Below are 19558 nucleotides of genomic sequence, written 5' to 3'. Positions count from 1 at the left end.
CAAAAGTTGCAGCTTTCAAAGGAGGTTCGGATGAACGTACAACACAGTTCCAAAGAGGAGATCTTCTAGGCCACGCAAGTCAATCTTTACTTCTGCAGTTGCAGCTTCAGTTTCAGCAGTTTCCGGCTTCAAACTAGGGCAATCGATATCTTGCAAACCATTCGTCGGATTGACTTCATTCCACCACCAAAAGTTGCGGCTTTCAAAGGAGGTTCAGATGAACCTACAGCACATTTCCAAAGAGGAGATCTTCTTGGCCACGCAAGTCAATCTTTACTTCTGCAGTTGCAGCTTCAAATTCAACAGCTTTTGGCTTCACATGTGTGAGAGAGACAGACCCATTTCAGCGTAGTAGAGAAGAGACTCATATCTGCGCAGTAGAGAGAGAGAGATGTGATGAGATGAGTGAGTCCAAATGAGGAAAAGTCCTCTTATATTTATACACAACATTGGTGGGTGAATAGATGCGACTGTTGGGCTTCTGAGCCTACATGAGTTGTAGGTCGGCTTGATAATAATTCCATAATCAAAATAAATTCATATCTCTATGAATACTTATCGGAATTGGATGATCTTTATATCAATCCTACACCTCTCGACGAGAGGAATCTAATAAAAATATTATTAGCCATGAATAAGATGACCCACATGAAGTCTTGCCCTGGTTTCCAATTTTAACAAATATCCACGACAGCTTACAAATAATTTTCCATGTTTGGTTTTAGGAACATGGAGATCAATTTCATGGATGGTATAATAAGCCTCTCTAATCATTGTGACATTGTCCATTATTTTTCTTCTTATGACAAATTAGTTTCATAAGTGAGATATTAAGGAAAGAGTTTGAAATGTATGTAATTTACAACTAGCTTGTAGCTAACGTTGTAGCTTATAGCCAAATATATCTAGGACTCATGTTCATATTTCATAATAATTTTTTTCCCTTATCTGTAATATGATAACTTCAAAACTTCTCTACCTAGACCTATTCCAACTTTTTAGATTTCTCTCATTCTTATTCCTATCCATGTATATGTGTGAAAGAGATATTTGTGAGAAAGTAAGATATTGAGAGGGATATCTACTCAATGTTGGGTCACGCATAATAATTCCTTTCTTGGAGCAAAATATTTTATTAAATAATGCTTGCAATGTAAATTTTCTCAATGATATTTCCTTATTCATCCATTGTATAATAAGAAGTGAGTCACCTTATATTTTAATATAATAAAAAGAAAATTCTTGAGCCATTTTTAAAACTAATTAGAGATCTATTAAGAAGGAAAGTTTATTTGAACTTATCCTCATTCCATATTTGAATTTTAAACTCGTGATATTATGACAAAAAAAAAATCTCATACTTAGGGAAACTTTTTTGGGTCAATATTTTCACATGAGCTAATTTTTCATGCATATTTGAATAAAAGATTCGTCAAATTCCATTTTTTCTAAAAATGATTTGTCTTTGTTTTATAGAATGTGATTATTTTTCCTTTCAAATTGCCAAAAATTTAGAGAAACCATACAAAATCATTAGAAATTTGAATATTTTTACAAAATATTGTCAGACACTTTATAATTTGAGTATTAGTGACTAGTAATATTCACCAAGGTTTCTAACTTTATGATAAATTTTCATCCTTAAAATATTTCATGCTCCTACACTTCTCGGAGGGGTCTCCTAAAAGGTACCATATATGAACAATGAAACTACATTTCTATTATCTCTTCCAAATCACTAAGTGAGAATTATTTCTCCTAAAATTGTGAAAATGCATTTAAAATGTTTAAAACTTATTATTACATTTTAATCATAAAATTTCTTTACTTCAAACAATTTCATTTTCCTAACCAATGAAATCCTCCAAGCAATATTTACAAGAAAAGTCTTAATACTTTATTCTATCCTTTTTCGCTTACAATTACCTTAAACCCACTTCAATATGCTCACCTAACCAAAAAAAAATTTGGAGCCTTATAATCCTCTCCACTTCCGGTGTAAAAGAGAAAGACATAATGATATGCACATTTGTTTCTTCTTTTTTGGTTACATTAGCTATATCATTTAATATTAACCAAAGTAGTTTTGTATAACATGTTCAATATAGTAGCCTTATTTTTTAATGTAAATCACACAATGCTTTTATATTTTGTTCGATATTATAGTTTCCATAATGTTTTTCCACTACCATAAATGTTCATCTCTTCCTTCCTCCACAAATTCTTTATAAAATACTTTTGGCACATAATTCAACGAAGGTTTCAAGTACCATAATAATTGATCATTCTCCTCTATAATCATAACGTTGTTTTCTTTTAAAAATATTATGTGTCATTGGCATTAAAAAAATAAAAAACCTCAATACCTAACTCCCTTGACGTCAACCATTCATGCATCCATATGTTTGAAATTTACTTGTTTGCAACTTTTATTAGCATATGGTAACCTCTATTTCTTAAGTGTAAGATTAATCGCAATGATTATATATGTATTCCTCTACTATCAACCACATATCATGCCTTATCTAGATTCGGTATTCTCTGACATTTTCCCATACCATCTAATTTCCCATCAAATACAATGTAGAGACTAACACTTTCCACATCATTGAAACATTTTATAATTTCATTAGAGACGTCTTGGGCCATTCTTTTATTGTATATAGTGTAATGTATTTATGTTTAATTACCTTGATCCATCCATAAATTCCATGAATTAAGCCCCAGAAATGTTTTTCTATGATGTGTTTCGAGAAGAGAAATGGGATCTTTAAAGCCCATCCTCTTTTTCTTTTGGAAGGGCTGGTTTCTTTCATGAGGCTAGAGAAAAGCATCACTTCTCATTGTCTCTATACCAAATGTATATGCCTCACATCCTCGTAATGACTTCCAAAACACCTTTTAGGATCCATGACATAGGCATCAAGAAAATGAGTATCCATCCAACATCGTTTTAACTAGTACCAAGTGACCTACTTCCAGAGATCCGCCTATTTAACCATGAGTTTATCCTATTTTCTAGAATTTCTGGGTAACCGTTTCCAATCTCCTTACATTTATATATTCTTGGCATCAAAAGGGAAAAAAATTATTTCAATTGCATGTCAACATCATAAATTTGGAACGACGAAAAGTAATAAATATATTGTTTTCCTTTCTAAGAAAGAATACCGTGTATTGAAATGGTTGATTTCTCTAGTTTTACGAACTTTCATATGTATTGCTTTACAAAATAAATCACTTAGTTGTTTTTTTATCTTTTTTTTGAGCTTTTACCAGAATCAAGATATTATCAACAAAAAAAAATTATTGATATTATGTAATTTATTTCATTAGTTTCAATCTCATTTTTTCATTTCTTTGAGCATTACCTCATACAATAAGTGTTAAATATACTATTCAAAAAAATTATGAGAAATTACTCTCTTACTATTACCCCTTATCAAAATAAAAATAATTATAAATAAATAACTTACTCAACATATTTAAATCCGAAAAAATAATATTTAATATACTACACACAGCAAAAAAAAAAGACAAATACTCAAAAAAGAAAGAAAGAAATAGAGAGAAAGAAAGTATCATAAGAAAAACTCTTCCAAGAAATTAGAGAAAACTACTATATTAAGAGACTTCTCATACAAAAATGGCATACTGACTACCTTGACTTTTCATTAAGGAAACTTCTGGGAAGATATAACTTTCCGTATAATTTTATACACAATAAGTGAAGAGTGTCTTCAATACAAATTCTCGTCTCCTATTGTGGAGTTAAATAATTAAGAATTCTTCCTAGTAAAATGGTATTTTGTTGTAATCAGGTTTTTTTATCTCTTAAAAGACTTTTTTAAGTCGGCAATGTACTTTTGATATTTTGAATTTCTTTTTTCCTTTTATGAAATTTACTTTAAAATATTATATCTTTTTTTCGTATATTAACAAGTATGATTTACATGAATTTTTTTCGTTATAATTTATTAGCACAAATGTATTAACAAATATGATTTATATGAATTGACAGTATAATTTCCCGTCATTCATATGTTAATTAATTTTTTTATAAGTTTTTATAAATGATTCTAATATTATAATTTAATATATTTATTAATATTAATATTATTTATATTAAAAACATTAATAATATTGTAGAGCTGAGGCTTCTGTGATCCATAACAAGTTTGTGAGAGATTTTTTGGCGAAAATCACATGAGAAACCATTTGTTCATCTTCAGGACAAGTTGAAGAAACCATTTGTCGAGGCGTTTCGAACCAACCAGTGCGGTTCATCGTCAGGAAAGTTGAAGAAACAGATCCAGCTTAGCATGTTAAATAGTCTGAGCAGAGACTCCAACGGCTAAATCGACCAACGGCTAATTTTGACCTACGGTCCATAGGTTAAATACTATTCATTAATTTAATAATATTATTATTTTTTTAATATATAAAATATTTTTACTGGTTAGTTATAAAAATTAATTAATTAATTTATTAATATATATATAATTAATTTATTAATATATCTATATATATATATATATATATATATATATATATATATATATATTAAAGTTATAATATTAGGTTAATAATACAAGTTAGGATCCAAAATAAATAAAATATTATAAGTAGTTAGTTTAAGAGGATAATTCGCTTATTTATTTAAATTATCCATTGATTATTGTTGATATAAAATATATATATCATATAGTTAAGGTTAAAATTAGTTAGAAAAGGTAAACTATTTAATTTAATAATATAAGTAATTTTTGTTTAATTAAGTTACTTATTTTAATTATCATAAAAATAATAATTTTATGATAATAGTTAGTTAAAAATATTAATAAATAATTAAAATATTATGTAAAAATTAAATCATGATAATAGTTAGTTAAAAATAAATAATTAAAAATTATTATATTTAAGGGAAAAAATTACCCTAGGGGGACCAATCCCTTAAAATAAATTAAATAAAAATAATATTAAAAAATAAATTATTAATAAATAATTTTATGATAATAGTTACTTAAAAATATTAATAAATAAATGAAATGTTATGTTAAATTAGTAATTAAAATAATTCATGACAGTAGTTAGTGAAAAATAAATAATTAAAAATTATATTTAAGGGCAAAAAAAAACAAGAAGAAGAAGAAGAAGAAGAGTATTACCCTAGGGGGACCAATCCCTTAAAATAAAATAAAATAAATAAAAATAATATAATGATAATATTTAGTTAAAAATTATTAATAAATAATTAAAATATAGATATATATTATTATTATTATTATTATTATTATTATTGTTATTATTATTATTATTATTATTATTTTAAAATAAATAATTAAAAATAATAAGTTAAATTAGAATAGAGGAATTAAAAACAGGACTATTTTTATATAAATGATATAAAAGAAAGAGAAGGTATGAATGAAAAATTAATATAAGTGAAATATATATATATATATATATATAGATATATATAGATATATTAAAAAAAAAAATAATAATAATAATAATAATAATAATAATAAATAATAAATAAATAAATAAATAGATAAATAGATAGGAATAAATAAATAAAAACCAAAATCAAAATCAAATAAACTAAACTAAAATAATAATAATAATAATAAATAAATAATAATAATAATAATAATAATAATAATAAATAAATAAATAAAAATAATAATAAATAAATAAATAAAAGTATCAAAATCAAAATCAAAAAAAAAGAAAAAAGAAAAAAAAAAGAAAAAGAAAAAGAAAGGACCACTAGGATGAGAGTGCTGGGACCCAACACCAACTGATTTTCTAGCCATCATCTCTATTGAGATTACTCGGCCTCTTTTCAATCTCAAACGCCTCCCTAAATTTCCGATGATGGAAGTGCGAAACCTTAGCAATAACACTAGATTCCTCAATATAAACATGATGATTGGTTTTCTCAGCATGCTCAACTAAAGCGGAAGGCTTAGTTCGCCTATGCTTAAGGTCTGCTGCATACTCAATAATCCTCTGGTCGCTCCATTAATCAGAGGATTAGTGAGCATGCAGCAGACCTTAAGCATAGGCGAACTAAGTCTTCCGCTTTTGTTGAGCATGCTGAGAAAACCAATCATCATGTTTGTATTGAGGAAGCTAATGTTATTGCTAAGGTTTCGCACTTCCATCATCGGAAATTTAGGGAGGCTCTTGAGATTGAAAAGAGGTCGAGTAATCTCAATAGAGATGATGGCTGTAAAATCAGTCGGTGTTGGGTCCCACCACTCTCATCCTAGTTGTCCTTTTTTTTTCTTTCTTTTTCTTTTTCCTTCTTTTTTTTTGATTTTGATTTTGATACTTTTATTTATTTATTTATTATTATTATTATTATTTTATTATTATTATTACTATTATTATTTTTATTTATTTATTTATTATTATTATTATTATTTATTTATTTATTATTATTATTATTATTTTAGTTTATTTGATTTTGATTTTGGTTTTTATTTATTTATTCTTATTTATCTATTTATTTATTTTTATTTTTTATTATTTTTATTTTTATTATTATTATTATTATTATTATTTTTAATTTTTTTTTAATATATATACAAATATTTTTTAATTTGACTTATATTAATTTTTCATTCATACCTTCTTTTTCTTTTATATTCATTTATATAAAAATAGTCCTGTTTTTAATTCCTCTAATCTAATTTAACTTATTATTTTTAATTATTTATTTTAAAATAATAATAATGATACTTTGCAAAACATAAATAACATTAAAGATATTGTTACTTCTAAGTTCAAAGAAAAATTGTTGTGTGAGAAAGATTTAGCGTCTAAAAGAAAATTAAGTTATTATAAGAAGGTCATCAACCCCACCCTTGAAGATCAAAAGTATCTCTCTATTCTAACTAGCTCAAAAAAGAAAATTAATATAGCAAAGATTAGAACGAATTCTCATGCCGCTGGGTAGTTCCTAAAACGCCATGGATGGAAAGGATCTGCCATATTTGTGAGAATGGGAGCATCGAGGATGAAAACCACTTCCTCTTAGAGTGCCCTGCATACAACCACATTAGATCTCAATTTCACAACCTTTGTTACAATACTGACCTTCCTAGCCTTTTACAATGCCAAAATTATAGTGAACTCGGGAGGCTTCTCTCCAAGCTTTTTGAGCATAGGAATAAAATCTTAAATCAAAATAAATAATTTGTTTTTTTAGGTCCGATAGATCATTATTTGGTCTCAGCGGATGTTAAACATCACCATTACCATTATCATCATCATCATCATCATCATCATCACCATCACCATCAATAATAATAATAATAATAAAATAAATAAATAAATAAAAATATATATCTATATTTTAATTATTAAGGGATTGGTCCCCTAGGGTAATACTCTTCTTCTTCTCCTCCTTCTTTTTTTTTTTTTTTGCCCTTAAATATAATTTTTAATCATTTATTTTTAACTAACTACTGTCATGAATTATTTTAATTACTAATTTAACATAACATTTCATTTATTTATTAATATTTTTAACTACATATTATCATAAAATTATTTATTAATAATTTTTTTTTAAATATTATTTTTATTTAATTTATTTTAAGGGATTGGTCCCCCTAGGGTAATTTTTTCCCTTAAATATAATAATTTTTAATTAATATATTTTTAACTAACTATTATCATGATTTAATTTTTACATAATATTTTAATAATTTATTAATATTTTTAACTAACTATTATCATAAAATTATTATTTTTATGATAATTAAAATAAATAACTTATTTAAACAAAAATTACTTATATTATTAAATTAAATAATTTACCTTTTCTAACTGATTTTAACCTTAACTATATGATATATATATTTTATATCAACACTGATCAATGGATAATTTAAATAAATAAGCGAATTGTCCTCTTAAACTAACCACTTATAATATTTTATTTATTTTGGATCCTAACTTGTATTATTAACCTAATATTATAACTTATATATATATATATATATATATATATATATATATAAATATAAATTAATTAATTAATTAATTTTTATAACTAACCAGTAAAAATATTTTATGTATTAAGAAAATAATAATAATATTAAATTAATGAATAGTATTTAACCTATGGACCGTAGGTCAAAATTAGCCGTTGGAGTCTCTGCTCAGACTATTTAACATGCTAAGCTGGATCTGTTTCTTCAACTTGTCCTGACGATGAACCACACTGGTTGGTTTGAAACGCGTGGACAAATGATTTCTCATGTGGTTTTCGCCGAAAAATCTATCGCAAAATTAATTATACTAATAATTTTATTAGCAATATTAATCTTTTTATTTATAATTCTATATTAATATTAATATTAATATGTATATTCATATCCATATCAATGTTTAATAATATTAGTATTAAAATTAATACTTATTTTTAACTAATAACAATAATATTGATATAAACCTAAAATAATAAAAAGCTAGTATTATTAAAAGTAGTGATGTAGCAGACATTTGAATATCCATACCAAATGAACCTGGCAGCCAATATTAACACATTTTATGAATATTTTTTTAATAAATTAAAGGGATAATTACTTTTCACAAATGATATTTTGGTAAATTAAAGAGAGGAACAAAATTGAGAAACTGAAAAATTATTAGTATTATTTTGAGATTGTCCATTGGATGGTGTATTAGACCAAGAATATTCTCTTAGTTTGCAGTCTTGATCATTCATTTTATTGAAAATATAAATTCCTCAATCCTAATTCCAATATAGAGCACTAAACCTAATTATCTAACCTACCTGATTTGTAATACTAATTCTTCCATAAATTTCTAAAATAAACTTATCATTTAATATCACATTTTACTTGATACCCATTCATTCAATTTTTTTAAATGCCACTTATAGCTGTGTGTCTCCCAGAGAATTTGGATGGTATAAAACTATTATTGAAAGTGTTCAAGCTAATATTTGAAAACATATCATTTGTATGAGCAAAGATTGGCTTTAAAAAGCCAATTCACTTTTTTAAATGGGACTCCTTGCTTCATCTGGTATATGGCATTTAGAGATTTTCTCTGAGGGAAAAACCTTTCAGATCTGCGATTTTGCATTTCCGGAATTCTAGTCATAGATGATCTACATGTCATTCAATTCTCAAACTGCTTATGCTCTCTTTTATTATGTTTTCTTCTTACAGCCTTTCCACATAGTAAACTGTGAAGGTTTTTTTGGATATATGTTGTTTTTAGTTTTGGATATGTTGCCATTAGTACTGATCTTATGAGGTTAAATCTATTTGGACTAATGACCTTATATAACCATCTCAGATGTATCTTTTAGTAGACCTTATATCTCTCATATAATATAAAGCTTTTTCATTTCCAGAAAAAAGATTGGCCTGAAATATAACGAGTTAATAAGATATGAGATTGGATTGTATGAAAATATTATTAAGATTATTGGATGCGACACTTTGGAAAGATAACACGTGTATGACAAAGATTGCTACTAAATTTAAAGAGTCAAAAGAGCAAACTCGATTATACATTCATACAGAAGTGCATTGGCTCCAAATGATTTCTACACATTTGTCCCACGGTACTGAAGTTCCTTTGGAATAAAGTCCTGCCATCCAAAAGGACAACAGGATGAACGACCTGTGGATTACATAGATCATTAATACACATCACTATCTAACAGCGAAATTGTCTTTGTTATCCACATGACTATGTCTTTGTATTACTTAGATCATTAATAAATAGGAGTGCGTAAGAAGCTATCCATGAAAGAGAAATTTGTGGAAGATGACAATATTTCATACTTCGAAAATAGATTTGGATTTTTAAATTATTTCTTATCGTTAAAATTATTTTATTGGCAGTTTGGTTTTGAAATTCCTACCGCGAAAAAGAACCTGATTGGTCTGGAGAACGTCACAAACCGTCACCATTTTGCATAATTTATTTGATAATGAATCTTTATCGCTTTGAGTATAATATATATATATATATATAACTTCCATAACTGATGGGATTCAATTTACAATGCCCTACATATAATTAGATGCAATGCACAACATCACACTGCCATAGAACTTTGAAAAAGATAAATCTTATCCACGCTTCACATCCATGTCTTATCCCAACAGACAGGACTATCCAGTCAGATGCCATAACATTAAAGTAACGTCAGCTTTATGTAACCAAATATAGAATCCACGTCGTATCCCACTAGACAGGCCCTAATTGATAAGAATTCATCAAGTGGCGTTCCTTTTTAAGCCAAGAATATAAAAGTAGTATGATGTGCATCAGATTACTGTTTTTACAGTAAAATTTGTTAGTTCTTAAATTTTAATACGGAAAATGAACTCTGAACCTCCATTTTCACTGAAATAGTGTTTCAAATAATTGAACATGCAGATTTCACAATAGAACTCTGAACCTCCATTTTCATTGAAAGTGTGTTTAAAATAATTGAACGTGCAGATTTCACAATACTTCGAATGATACATTTCGGATTCTTTAAAAAATGGGATAGAATTAAAAATAGGGTAGAATTAATATGACGTAAAATTGATATTCATATGAGCAAATTAATTGAAATATTTCAAAATCTTAATGGGAGGGGCTAGTTCCCTTAACAAGTTTATATGGGCTTTCTTTTTGTACAATTATATGTGTCAGAAGAATCTGACAGCCAACACTTTGGGACTTTCACATTACAACCGCATACGACAGCCAACACATTGGGACACATTACAACCGCATACAATCGAATATACGCTGCAGCTCAGAACACATCGGGATCGAACGTTGGTGGGGAGCGTGGCAGCCGACTACCCCAACCAACGAGCCATGCACTCGCGTGCAAAATATTTCAAAATCTACCATTCATACCAATTAAATGTTTGAAATATTTAAAAAGGTGTTATTTAATTATTGTACATTTTAAAGTATTTGAGTGAATCTTGTTCAACAATTTTTTGCTCAAACTATGAACTTTTATTATTTAAAATATATTTTGTGTTGTATTTAAAAAACTCTTAAAAACAAGAATGGTGAGATTTGACAACTCAAATTTATACTTCTAACAAATTTTTACTAGATTTATATTAATTTAACAAAAAAGTATTGCATAAATTAAGGCATTTCAAAATCTATATTTTAAACCACGAGAAAACATATCATAATTTATTGGTCAAACCAAACCAAAAGTGGCCACAACCATCACTGCCTACTATATGCAGGTTGACAGAAAACCACATCACATGTCATTATCAGTTGGTGGTCTAAAGGGGGCACACTTTCATTAATCCTGTCATATCCCTGCCAAACTTAAGTGGTTAGCCCATTTCAGTATGATCTCGAAACATGAAATCTTAACCAAACACAGGCAGTTATAACGAGTCATCTAGGCCCAATTTCAAAATCTACTATCCACATACAAACGTATAATTAATTTTAACTGATAATTATAATTATTCGACAATCTATTGGAAGGCCAACAAAAATGGTACACTCATGACCTATTTCATGTCATCAATTCCATCATGCATTTCAGTGGATGGAAGTTGTCTTAGATACGATGACATAAATAAATATAATGGTTCTCATAGTATCCACGTATTAGTTTATATTCATGTGATCTCACCCCAAACATATACAACATATCCACAGAATCTATTGCGTGGCCATCTTATGAAAAAAATATGCAAAAGGGAAATACCCAGAGATCAGATGGAGAACATGAATAGACCAAATTAATTGTTCTCATCATTTAAAATTAGTAAAATAGAGTACATAGGAGACTAGGAAATAAATAACAACAAATGACCAAAGAAAAATTCAACTAACTCAACTACATATGAACTCAATATGACATTTAGCAGAAAATGGGATTAAATATGATGAAACCTAACAGACAATGAGATTAATATTTCAACACCACCTCCTAATCTCAATAGTTACAAGTAGTAGACTTACCATGCCTAATTCCTCTCATCGAAATTCAAATGCACTTTTTCCCAATGGCTCTATTAAAATATTTGCAAGCTCATCTTTTGAACCGTATAGATCAATTAATGTGTCTCCATCATTGAAAAGATCAAACATGAAATGAAAATGTGTGTCAATTTGCTTAATTTTTCCTAAAGACATGATTTATTGATAAATAAATTGCATAACTATTATCAAAGAAAATAGGATTTGGCTCCTTTTGAACATTTGAAATATCTTTCAATAGTATTCTTAGGCACACTACTTGACAAGTTGTTGAATTTGTGGCTACATACTCTACCTCCACAGAAGATATTGAAATGATTGTTCCTTGGATGCCCATTAGAGTAGATTGGTTCAATGGTGAAAATCATACCGTGAGCCGCTTTTGCAACCATCTAAACTGACTACATAATTGTTGTCTATATAACCTAAAAGTAAGCAATCTTCAGAATGTGTTGATGCCATTTTCCATTCGGATCATTCCTCCCTCCTTAAGAAGCAATGGTCCCCATTGCGTAAAGTTCCCTCCCGTGAAGCCTTTGTGGAATATGAAGAGCCACTGAAGATAAGGGTTTTATGTGGTTAACCCAAAACCCTGATAAACAAAGATCTGAGGATAGAGATACCCTGTAATGCTTGTGACCAACTGTGATTCTGATAGTGTGCGGCCTAGCAAATGGACTTCGATGACAAGGATTTTATGCGGTTGACCCATAACCATGATGTTGGTTGCTAATGAAGTAGCAGGTGCCTACATAGCATGGGGTGGGAGGGCACATCTCCAAATAACCCAAGCCGAATGCTGCTATGTTGAAACTGATGAATGTGAAGCAGGTGCCTGCTAAAGTGGGGTGGGAGGGCACGTCTCGAATGGAAACCCACTCTGAATGTTGCACCAGAATTAAAATGGACATAACTCGGCCAATATAACTCAAAATATTTATTATAACCTGTTTTTGGAAGCAGAAAGACCATTTTGCATTTTACCATGTGATGGAAATCCTTATATGGGCACTCTGAGATCTCAGATTCGCGCTGCAACAGTTTCGCCGTCACAAAAATTCTGATAAAATAGTTGATTTTAAATCAGCAATATCTCCCACATCCGGACTCCGATTTGACCCATTGTTTTTTTGAAATTGGGTGAATTTTCGAGAGGAATCCATATCTGGTATTTGTTTTTGTAAATTTTGTAACAAATGTTTCAGATATGATCTGAAAAGTCGCCGCCCAAAAACATTCCTGCAAAAAATGAAAAAGAAAAATTCTTCCTGCTCGGCCCAAGAAAATGCTCTGTGGAGGATGTAGCACATGCCTGAAGTTTGTTGAATATTGCTGCAAAATTTGAAACTGAAATATGCATCAAACCCTTGTTCCCATGGAATCGTAACCTAGCTCTGATACCACTGATCCGGATCTTGGGAGGAGACCCCCAAGATTTAAAAGATTGAAATGGATCTTGAGGGGAGAGACCCCCAAGATCTGAAAACTTACATTGCTAGAAGAAAAATAAGGAGAATGCCCAATAAACAAAACCAAAAAGAAAACTTTATTTAAAATAGTAATGGAAATAAATCAGGTAGGGTGATGGTAGCTTATCTCTGAGAAGAAATGTGGCGGCTACATGCCTTTGAACTGTAAAGGCTACATTGTGGCAGACAATATATCCTTTTACAAAATGTGACTTGTTACTTATAGTATTTTTCAGTTACAATACCACGGGTCAATTCCATGGGTGAATGAATACCATGGGTGGATTTTACAATACCACGGGCAAGATGCCATTTACAATACCATAGGTAAATTCCATGGGTCGATGAATAATATGGGTGGATGAGTACCATGGGTTGATTCCATTTTCCATTCGGATCATGTGTGTAGAACAAACAATAGTATAGCCTCCCTGCAATACATCTTAAGATCCTTTTTGTAGCCATCCAATGAGAAATCTTAGTTGATTTCATAAACTTGGAGATAAAACTAGTTGCAAACATGATATCGGGTCTAGTTGCAGTGAGATATAATAGACTACCAACTAGAATTTTATAAAATTTGGAATCAACTAGTGCTGCTACATCATGTTTGGCCATCTTGGTGCGTTGAGAAATTAGTGTATGAATTATTTTGCAATTTCTCATTTTGAACTTTTGGAGGATGACAATGGCATATTTTTGTTGACCAACAAAAATGCCTTTAGAAGATTGTTGAATTTTAATGCCTATGATGTATTTCATGACCCCTAGAGCAGTCATATCGAACTTTGTTTGAATTTATCCTTTGACATGTTCTACCATCATATTTCCTATATAAAGGAGATCATCAACGTAAACGAAAACAATGAGAATTGTACCTTCATGAGTTTTAGTATACAATGTTGGTTCATGGTTTCTTCTCCAAAAATCACTTTTGATGAGATAGGTGTCAATGCGATTGTAACAAGATTGGGGAGCTTGTTTCAAGCTATACAAGGCTTTCTTTAACCTGTACAACATATGCTCCTGTTCTCAAACTTCAAAACTGGGATGCTACTCCATATAAGCTTCTTCTTGCAATGCACTATTTAAGAAATAATATTTCAGATCAAATTGATAGACTTTCCATTTGTGTTGAGCTATTGTGGAAAAAATAGTTCTCACAGTGTCTAACCTCACTCATAGAGACAACGTTTCACCATAGTTGACACCAAACTTTTGTGAGAATCCTTTGGCAACCAAACTTGCCCTATGTTTCTCAATCTCTCCTTTTTCCTTCAAGTTCATCTTATTTAACAATTTTAAACCAATTTTGGTTTTGTATCTTAGGAGATCAACTAATTCCAAAGTATGGTTCTTTTATATGGAAACAATTTCTTGATTCATTGCACCAATCCAATGGTTTTCTTTTATTGCTTCTTCAAAATGGGTTGTTTGAGATGAAAGAAAGGCAAACATGTTTAGCTTATCAAACTTATGCTCCTGCTCATATATTTATTTGATGCTTCTATTTTTATCATTGTCTTTTGAAGATGATGAATCATTACTAGATTCACCATTGGAAGATGTACCATTTTCAAAGTGGTATGGCTCTTCCTAAATGTGCAATCTTGGCAGTTGTGGTGGATGGATAGGTTGATTTAAAACTTCATCAATTTGATTAGACCAAGATTTATTTTCAAAATATTTAAGATCCCTACTTAAAACAAACTTCTTCATGGTTGTATTATAGAGTTTGTAGGCTTTAAATTTTTCACTATAGCCTACAAAAATACGTATTTCACTCCTACAATCAATATTATTTCTTAGTTGCTCAAAAACATGTGAAAATGCTACAAATCCAAAAATTCTGAAGTGGGATACATACACCTTCTTACCATCCCATGCTTGTTGCGGTACTGCATCTTTGTCACTAGTTGTTGGAAATATATTGACAACCTATACCACAGTTGAAACTACTTCGACCTAATAGTCATTGGACAAGTTCTTCTCATGAAGCATACATCTAGCCATATTCATGATTGACCAATTTTTCCTTTTTGAAACACCATTATATTGCAGAGTATATCTTGTTGTGTTCTTCATGATGATTCCTTGTTGTTGAAAAAAATATTTGACATCATTGGAGTTGTACTCTCCTCTTATAGCAAACCTAAGTACTTCAAAGGCTTTCAACTCTGCTTTTTTGGTTTGGCTTTTAACTCTATGAATCTTGAGAAATTATCTGATTTATTTATGAGAAAATACACCCATATCTTCCTGCTTTAATCATTAATGAAGGTCAAAAAATAAATACTATAACTAATGGATTGTGTCTGCATTGGGCCACATATATTCGTATGTACTAGCTCCTAAGGCTATTTTGATCTAGAGGAATATGTGGGAAAGCTATCTCTTTTATGCTATGATAGAATACAAATTTCATATTTACAATCTTTTTCATTCATAAAAGGGATACCAATAACCATATAATGTTTTTGAAGTAGACTTAGACTCTTTAGGGGAATATGAAAATACCTGGAATGTCATAAATGTGACTCATGTATTTGATGGCATTATGATACAAATGTTTTCCTTGATGGAAACTCACTCAGATGACAGTTCACAGTGCAGAAGATTAACAACCAAAGAATTACAAATCAGACTATAAAGAATGAAGAAAGAGAGGTATACACAGGTTTACCTTGACCAAGATGTGTATACACATAGGTTCGCTGAACACAAGTAGCATATATGTACACACACACTTTCACAGAAGGAAAATCCTGTACATGTTGGAAAACTAAGTTTTTCGTCTGAGGTATTTGGTCCAAGGTATTTCGATCCCTTGTATTGGCCCAAGGTATTTGGTCTGAGGTATTGGCCTTAGGTATTTGGTCCAAGGTATTAGTCCTAAGTGGTTTTGATCCATGGTATTTGAAAGGCCTAAAAATATATAAGGAGGAGAAGATTATTAGGCCAAAGTGTGCAACTATTGAATATCTGATGGAGTGTGAGATCTAGTATGCAGGTTATCAGCTGATGGTGCTTTGCTTGATCTGAACCAATGATGAACCTTAGTGGGTGATGAAGGACAAGATCTAATGATGGATCGGTATCTTAAGGCTTGAAATGAATTATAATTATGTGTTTTCATCATGCATAGTCTAGATCTGAATACTGACACATGTGTTGTTCTCTAAATGTTATGATCTGGGTATGACTGAAGTCTGGAATAGCTACAAAATTATGAATTAATATTTGCAGATGTATACGCTGGTTGGCTTTGGTAAAAGTGCATATACACACTGGTTCAGTTCATCAGAGTATCGTATACATTATGAGATACGATATTCGAGGTTGCAGTTGGATCTGGCTGTTGTTGCAGAATTCTAGGTTTTGCTCTGTGTTCTGGTGACTGTGTTTTTTATGACAATATACTAAATGTTCAGATTAATTGGTTGATTATGATTTTGTTTAGTGATGATGGGACTTTAGTGATTCAATTGTGGGTGATTCAGAGAATGATGATTGAGTTTCAATGATTGGTTAATGAATATGTATTTGATGGTTGTATTGCAGTGGTGATTGACTTTGAGCTTCAATGTTGTTGATGGGTCCAGTATGAAAATTAGATGAAACATGGTCTTCATGTGTGTTGTTGTGTACCGGAGCATCCAGTCTAGAATTTTATGAAACATGGTCCTTGGAGGAATAGATAAGGGTGTAGCTTTCTGTTGGTCAGCGCCTAGGTATTGGTAAACATATCGACCAGTGCAAGAACCAGGGGGTTGGAGCTCCCTTCTAGTAGCAGTTGGAAAACGAGTGAAGGTTGGAGCCTTCAGTAGGCTGGCGCCTATGTACTAGTAAACAAATCGGCTTGTACAAGAGCTAGGGGGTTGTAGCTCCCTTCCAGTCGAAGTTGGAGAACGAGATAAGGTTGTAGCCTTCTACAGGTAGGTTCTTGCGTACTAGTATGAGTCTGCACCAGTACAAGTTTGTAAACTGTTTTTTCTTATATTAAAAGAAGACAGTAGCAGGTGGTTTTTGTCCCAGATTGGGTTTCCACTTTAAGTCTTCATGTTCATGTGTGTTTCTTATGTGTGAGGGTTTGTTTTGATATTACTGCAAATGGTTACTGTTTATATGGTTAATGAAGCACTCACTAAAGAACAACATATGATGAATTAATTGAATATTAAGCTTGTTGGATATGCGTTGGTTGCCTTAAATATAGTTGTGTGTACATGCGGGTTACCTTCATTGAACTAGCTTATACAAATTAGAATATGGAAATGAAAAAGATTATTGACATGACCAATACTGATTCACCCCCCCTCTCAGTATTATTTCCAACAGTATTCTCGACACATTGTGTGCAAGGAACTCTAAAATATTTCGACTTTTAAGAGTCAAGGGAAACATTCCATTCTTGGTTTTTTCAACCTTTGCGATCACTCTTCCCTTGGGAGGTTTGTCATAAATAAAACATGTGCTCCCTTGGAAAATTACATCATAACCATGTTACATCAATTAACCTAAACTAATGAGGTTAAGCTTCATATGTGGAACATAATAAAGATTAGCCATCTATTTACGTTGACTATGTTTAGTGAGAACATGGAAAATACCCTTCCCTTCATCTTTAATACATAAATAATCTCCAAGAGTAATTTCTGATGTTATAGAAGCATCAAGATAACAAATAAGATTTTTGTTATTTGTCATATGATTGTTGCAACCACTATCCAGCAACTAAATATCTTCGTTGTAAATGTCTTAAGAAATATTGCAGGAAAGAAACATTGTCTTGGAGGATTCTCCTTCATTTTTGGATAAATGGGCACTGCCTCGCTTTTTATACGACTATTTCGTTCTACATTCATGTTCATAATGCCCAAATTTCATGACGTAATAGCATTGTACATTAGATTTGCTCCATGTTTTGCTTCACTGTGATAGGTTTTGTGAAGGTATCAACTGCTCTATTGTACGATGATGTTATGATCTCCTTCTAACTTGCCTTCTACGTCACTTGCTATTTCCTCTATATCCTATGCCTCTACCTCTACCAAGAGAGTGTTATTATTGCAAAGCTTGTTCCATGGAATCTTTTACCAAGTTATCTATTGGCTCATGTGGTAGAAGTGATCCAATCAACTATTCTACTGAGAAAGTTGTAAAATATCTGGATTCTAAAATGGCTATTACTATTAAACCATATTTCTAAGGAAGATTGCGAACGAAATTTTCAACTATCTTTTGATCTATAATGGTTTCACCAAGAAGTTTCATTTGATTCACAATGCACATGACTCTAATATTGAACTGGTCAACATGACTCTAGTCTGCAATTTCACAATATTCATTGTCTCATTATCTTGATACACAACTTTCGAAATATCTCACGTTTCTTTTGTTGGTGATACGCAAGTTATCTTGTCAAAGTTAGAGTCATCAACAAAGTTCTATACCTAACATTTGGCTCTGTGCTCTTTATTTCTTAGTTCACTAGCAACATTCCTATGATTATTGTTCACAATTGCTAATTCTTCTTTGGTTGGCTCTACATAATCATTTTGAAGGGTATCCCAACACTCTTGGGCTTGCAAAAATGTCTTCATTCATAACGACCAAAATTCATAATTTTTTCTAAGAAAAATTAAAATTTATGACAAAAAGCTAGAGGAAACCATTTTTTCTAATGTAGATGTACGCACATTCTTACAACAATTTTTCCAAAATAAAGAAAGAAAAAACTCTTTTAAAAAAATCATTGTCATCTTGTTTAATTTTTTTCATAATAAAACCTTTGTTTTGTTTCAATAGCACAAACCCAATTTACAAAACTATTAATAAAATGCGCTACCTTTTCTTTTATAAAAATTTCAATTTTTCTTAAATAAAAACTTGAATAAAAATAGTTTTTTTTTAATAAAACATAACAAAGCCTCCCTCTTTTAAAAATAGTTGATCATCCTTGTCTTTCAGGAACTAGTGCTCATTAAATACCATGACAAAAATTTATTTTAACAAAACATTCCCATTGAAATTCGTGTTGGCTTTAACGTTTCACATAAAGGAAGGCT

The sequence above is a fragment of the Pinus tabuliformis genome, chromosome X, assembly GCF_031772625.1.
Source record: "Pinus tabuliformis cultivar Carrire ecotype Pingquan chromosome X, CPIR1, whole genome shotgun sequence".
Taxonomy (NCBI): Eukaryota; Viridiplantae; Streptophyta; class Pinopsida; order Pinales; family Pinaceae; genus Pinus; species Pinus tabuliformis.
Note: the sequence above shows the minus strand (reverse complement) of the source record.